This window comes from Penaeus vannamei, chromosome 23 (assembly GCF_042767895.1).
Source record: "Penaeus vannamei isolate JL-2024 chromosome 23, ASM4276789v1, whole genome shotgun sequence".
NCBI classification, from domain to species: Eukaryota; Metazoa; Arthropoda; class Malacostraca; order Decapoda; family Penaeidae; genus Penaeus; species Penaeus vannamei.
Window position 1 is genome coordinate 28318233 of NC_091571.1, and position 5000 is coordinate 28323232.

At 42.9% G+C, this 5000-nt stretch overlaps 1 long non-coding RNA gene across 1 annotated transcript in view; it reads left to right on the top strand.

The window, feature by feature from the left end:
* Positions 1 to 4283: 4283 nt before the first annotated feature.
* The window catches only part of LOC138866071 (uncharacterized), a 187194-nt gene continuing 186477 nt past the window's right edge, over positions 4284 to 5000 (top strand). The window contains exon 1 of the long non-coding RNA XR_011399519.1: positions 4284 to 4488. This is a non-coding gene — a long non-coding RNA (uncharacterized lncRNA). The remainder of the gene's footprint in view (positions 4489 to 5000) is intronic.

Below are 5000 nucleotides of genomic sequence, written 5' to 3' on the forward strand. Positions count from 1 at the left end.
GAGAGAAGCGAGAAAGAGAAAGAGAGAGAGAGAGAGAGAGAAGAAAGAGAGAGAGAACGTCAGAAGAGAGTCAACAGAAAAGACCAAGTAGGAGAAAATTCAAGAAAAAGAGAGAAAAAAAGAGACTGCCTGGAGGAATAAATAAAGAGAGGTAAAGAAAGTTTAAAAAAAACGAGTGAGCGAAGAGAGAGGGGAGAGAGAGAGGGAGCGGCTGTATGGAGGAATGGTGATGAAACAAAAACGAGAGAAACAAGGAAAAAAAAAAGAAATGGAAGAGAAAGGGGACTGAGAAAAAGAGTCAAATAAAGGGGAAAAAAAGAGTCCTCGATCTCGTTTCAAGGTATCATTACAAGCTGGAACAGATACCACACAAGAAGTACCTTAACCCGGAGTGCTATTACTTTCGCCAAAGACATTTCTAGCGAGTCTTCACCTATTTCGTTCCAGATGCAACGTTATCAGACCTTCCTCCTACCCCCATCCCTCCCACTCTACTTCCTACATACCCCTTCCTTCTACCCCCATCCCTCCCACTCTACTTCCTACATATCCCTTCCTTCTACCCCCATCCCCCCACTCTACTTCCTACATACCCCTTCCTTCTACCCCCTCCCCACAATTTCTACTTCCTACATACCCCTTGACCTCCCCCCCTCCCCCCACTCTACTTCCTACGTACTCCTTCCTCCTACTCCCATCCCCCCCACTCTACTTCCTACATACCCCTTCCTCCTACTCTCATCCCCCCACTCTACTTCCTACATACCCCTTCCTCCTACTCCCATCCCCCCACTCTACTTCCTACATACCCCTTGACCTTCCCCCTTCCCCCACTCTACTTCCTACATACCCCCTTGTTCTCCCCCCTCCCCCCACTCTACTTCCTACATACCCCTTCCTCCTACTCCCATCCCCCCACTCTACTTCCTACATACCCCTTCCTCCTACTCCCATCCCCCCCACTCTACTTCCTACATACTCCTTGTCCTCCCCCCTCCCCCCACTCTACTTCCTACATACCCCTTCCTCCTAGCCCCGTCCCCCCACTCTACTTCCTACATACCCCTTGCCCTTCCCCCCTCCCACCCAACTCTCTCCCCTACCCCTCCCCCTACTCCCTTCCTACCTACCACCTTTCACCCTTGCAATTCGCTTCCATCTCCTTATTCTCCCCCCCTCCTACCAGAAACTCCCTTCCTACCTCCTAGGAAGGGGGATAGGAGCGGGGTAGAGGAGAGGATATCTCCTATCCCCCATCCTATTCCCCTCATGACCCCCCCTACCTCTACCCTCTCCTTTCCCTATTCTTCTCCCTCACCCTTCCTACCCTATATCCTTCCGCCCCCCCATCCTTCTCCCATCCTACCCCCCCTCCCTATTCCTTTCCTAACCGTACCCATCTCCCCTCCTACCCCTCCCCCCCTCAACATACACTTTAAATCTCGCTTTTGTTGACTGGTTTCGAACGCTGTGAACGAACATGGCGAAGAGTCAATATGTAGTCGCAGTTCAGATAGACAAAGTGTTAGGAAAAAGAGAGAGGAAAGGATGCGACAGAAGGGGAAGAGGAAAGAGGGAGAGTAAATAGGGAAAGAAGAAGGGGCGAGGGGAGGTAGGAAGAGGGAGAGTAAACAGGGGGAAACGGAAGGGGAGAAGGGGAGATGGAAGAGGGGAACGTCAGCTTCCGGACGCACACAACACGGATACAAGTTGATGTTGGTTGACGTGGACATACAAAAAAAAAAAAAAAAACAGGCATATAAAACATCCATTCTCGTCCCTCCTGTTCCCGCCTCTTCATTTTCTCGTCTCTCTCGTTCCACCCCTTGTCTATTCATCCATCAGTCTTAAGTGCATCTGCCCATACGCCATCTCTACTCTTTCTCCTTCTCAATTTCCATCAGGCCTCATTAACCCACGAGGGATTATGTCCATCTGTACTTAGCTCTTGTGAAATAATCATGTCGTCTCGAGTTATTTCTTGTTGCTTTTCTCTTGTCTTTGTTTATGACATTAATACTTCATCTTCCTTTATTCGCATATTTCTACGTCTCCTTCTTTCGTTCCCCTGTTTGACGAAATCGAGTCACAGATGGCAAGGATAAACAAGTAAATAAATAAATTCAAAAGCAAAGAACAAAATAACCCGTCCTGTAACTTGCAGTTCCATCCGCTGGTCTTCGTGCTGCCTTATCTCGTTCCCTCTTCATCACTTCCTTTTTATCTTGTCATCTTGTTACCAGAATATCTTTAAGCATTATTCCTCGCCCATTCCCTCTTCCTTTACTCCCGGCATTCCCCGTCCTTTTATACTCTTATCCCTTTCCCTCTCTGGCGTAAACTCGGCGTCCTCTCCCTCTCCTTCTATTCCCCTACCGCGCGGGAAGACCCCTCTCTATCTTCCCTCCTTCCTTTCCTCCTTTTCTCTCTTTCCCTCCCCTGTCCTCACTTCCTGAACTTGCCCCCTAATTTGATTCCGTGCTGAGTCATGGTAGAGATGCGGGGCTGGAGGACATTACGTAGTTGTTAATGTGACAGTCATGCCGTGTTATGTCAACCTAATGGAATCTTTGAGCATTTCACCACAGGTAAATATCTCACGTTTATTGCCGCGATGTTTCATAAAGTAGGGTCGAGTAACGGAGGGAGTACGGGTTGCTTGGAGGCCTCATGGCGTCGTTGAGGTCTTAGTCTTAAAGAGGTTGGGATGCCGTTGGCGCTGCGTCACGCATCGTTAACTCGGGCTTCGATCCTTTAAGTGCACCAGTAGCATCATTAACTCGGCCTTGGATGATGTATGTGTTCTAGACACGTTATTGACTCGCTCCCCGCTCATTTATTTTGGGCTGGCAAGATCTCGACCCTCATAGAAGGCCTACGAAGCTAAGCATTTAAAACTCTGGAACACTTTACACTCGAGACGTGATTAATGTAGGCCTACTGCAAGGGCATGGAACCTCCCACTTAACTGTATTTGGAATCTTAAACTACCATCTATAGCTGTAACATTAATTCTGCAAGGGGCACTTGCAAGTCCCATCAATTTACGTAGGATAACATTTTGAATGGAGGTCAAGGTTAATTTACAATGACTTTCAGCTGATTCATAAACTGTCATTGAAATACGTAATGCAGGGAACAATACAAATTCTTTTTTGCGAAATGTAATATTTATCAGAGATCCCGCAAAAAAAGAAATGAACAAATCCGACACACTACGATGTTCTATTAACAATGATTGCAAAAAAGGAAAACAAGGTAAAAACAGGACTTTTAACGGGACTTTTTTTTTCCAAATACAGAAAGTTTAATATTCAGACGAAGGCTGTTTGACATACGCAATTTACGTCCACACAATATACACACGAACGTCAAAAACACGGATCCATTGATACGGAAGAATTACATGGCAGACGTAAGCAAATGCGTTTGCAAAGACATTAATTAAGCCTATTACTTCTTAAAAACAAATATGTAAAGGGATTTGGTAGCTGAAACTCAAGAAAAGAATTGTGGTCTCCTTTCGCCGTTCCCCTATGGTGAGGTTAGGCAAAGACGACCGTTATGACTCGTGTGTTAAATACTGAGGCAAATCAGAGCCATCCAAAAACAGGTTGCAAGCGCGATTCTGCAATATCGTCGAAATCTCTGGTGCTTTACAGTATTTTAGTGCTTTACAGTTATTTTAGACTCGAGTAGGAGTATATACAACACCATTTGCGGGTGTTTTACATAATTGTTTCATGATTTTTACCGCTACTTTCGAATTATTTGAAGTATAGAATAACAACAAACCAATATCCTAAAAAGAAAGCGTGTAGTGTTATAACTTAAAACGATGTAAAACATCCAGGATTGTTATCGAAATTCAGTCATTAGGTAAAACAGGAAATTGATCAGCTTTTGACACAAACATCACCATAAATATATACGAACAATACATAATATACGTATTCCTTAATTTGCTTTCATGTCAGTATAATAATATCTTCTTTCTAAATACCGCTAACACCCACAAACTCGTCACATATTTTTATAGATAAAGTAAGGAATTAATTTAGCAAAAACAAACGCGCACTCAAACATGGCGGATGAATGCGTTCGAGTCCAAATAAAATATTCGTCTCTGGAATAAAAACTTAATGAGACACATTGTATTAAACATCTATTTACAGAAAAAATATACATGTTTGTGTACCATAAATTAGGTTTTGCCTCGTCAGCCAAATGCGAGTTAATTAAATCAGTTTTCGTAATTTATTTCGATTGGAATTTCAGTGCTGTGACTTTTGAAGTTGTGTGTGTTTACGCTCTTACCTCTTTGAACTTTGTTGGTATTTCATGCTCTTATAATGGTGATTTTGAGTAATCGAATGCGAGTGTTTGTTTCATGAATACATCGTCAACCTTTAGAAGATATTTTGAGGCTGGAATGGCCACTTACCTTCGTACAGGAGAAGAAAAGGAAAATTCTACGCCATCGTACGGGTGAGTGCCCCATTCTCTTAAACTTGTCTCACGCCTGTGACGTTCTGGTATGTAATAGTTGGATGTAGATCGAACATGAAGCCAATTGTACCCAGAACATGAGCTACATATTATTTTTCACTGATTTTATTTTACTTTGGGGTTGTGATGCATCCGAATGCAGCAGTGAAAGTTGGTATCCGTTTATTCTGACTAAGTGTGGATGTGCAATACCCGAGACGCATAGAAATACAACTGATATGTGTCGTAGTTGATTAGCTTGTTTTGAAATACAAGATCATAATGACGGTAGAACAGGATATATGAGGATATATGAATAACACCATACCCATTTTGATATTATTGGAAAAAGGCGTCACCAAAGAATCAATGAAATGTGCCCTTACAGCCTTGAAGATATTTAATTAATGATAATTTTTAATTAAATAAACTTGTCTCGCAAATGATGTATAACGAAGTTATTTAATTATCAAAATATATAAAAGATATTAAAAGCTATTAGAAGCTATGAA